Raw genomic sequence first — 598 nt, 5'->3', positions numbered from 1 at the left:
GTCCGCCTCGACTCGAGTTACCCTAAGATAGACGGGGTGGCATTTATGTCACGTGCTTGTCTCGGCGTTCGTCTGTCGCTACCTCGACGACGTCCGCCTCGACTCGCGTTACCCTAAGATAGACAGGGTGGTATGGTGTCACGTGCTCGTCTCGGCGTCCGTCGTTGCTATAGTCACGACGGCCGCCTCGACTCGCGTTACCCTAAGATAGACAGGGTGGCATTGGTGTCACGTGCTCGTCTCGGCGTCCGTCATCGCTACCCCGACGACGTCCTCCTCGACTCGCGTAACCCTGAGATAGACAGGGTGGCATTGGTGTCATGTGCTCGTCTCGCCGTCCGTCGTCTTTACCGCGACGACGTCTGCCTCGACTCGAGTTACCCTAAGATAGACAGGGTGGCATTCATGTCACGTGCTCGTCTCGGCGTCCGTCTGTCGCTACCGCGACGATGTCCGCCTCGACTCGCGTTAACCTAAGATAAACAGGGTGGCATTGGTGTCACGTGCTCGTCTCGGCGTCCGTCATCGCTACCGCGACGACGTCCGCCTCGACTCACGTAACCCTAAGATAGACAGGGTGGCATTGGTGTCACGTGCT

This window comes from Triticum aestivum, chromosome 4D, assembly GCF_018294505.1.
Source record: "Triticum aestivum cultivar Chinese Spring chromosome 4D, IWGSC CS RefSeq v2.1, whole genome shotgun sequence".
Taxonomy (NCBI): domain Eukaryota; kingdom Viridiplantae; phylum Streptophyta; class Magnoliopsida; order Poales; family Poaceae; genus Triticum; species Triticum aestivum.
This window is presented reverse-complemented; position numbering follows the sequence as displayed.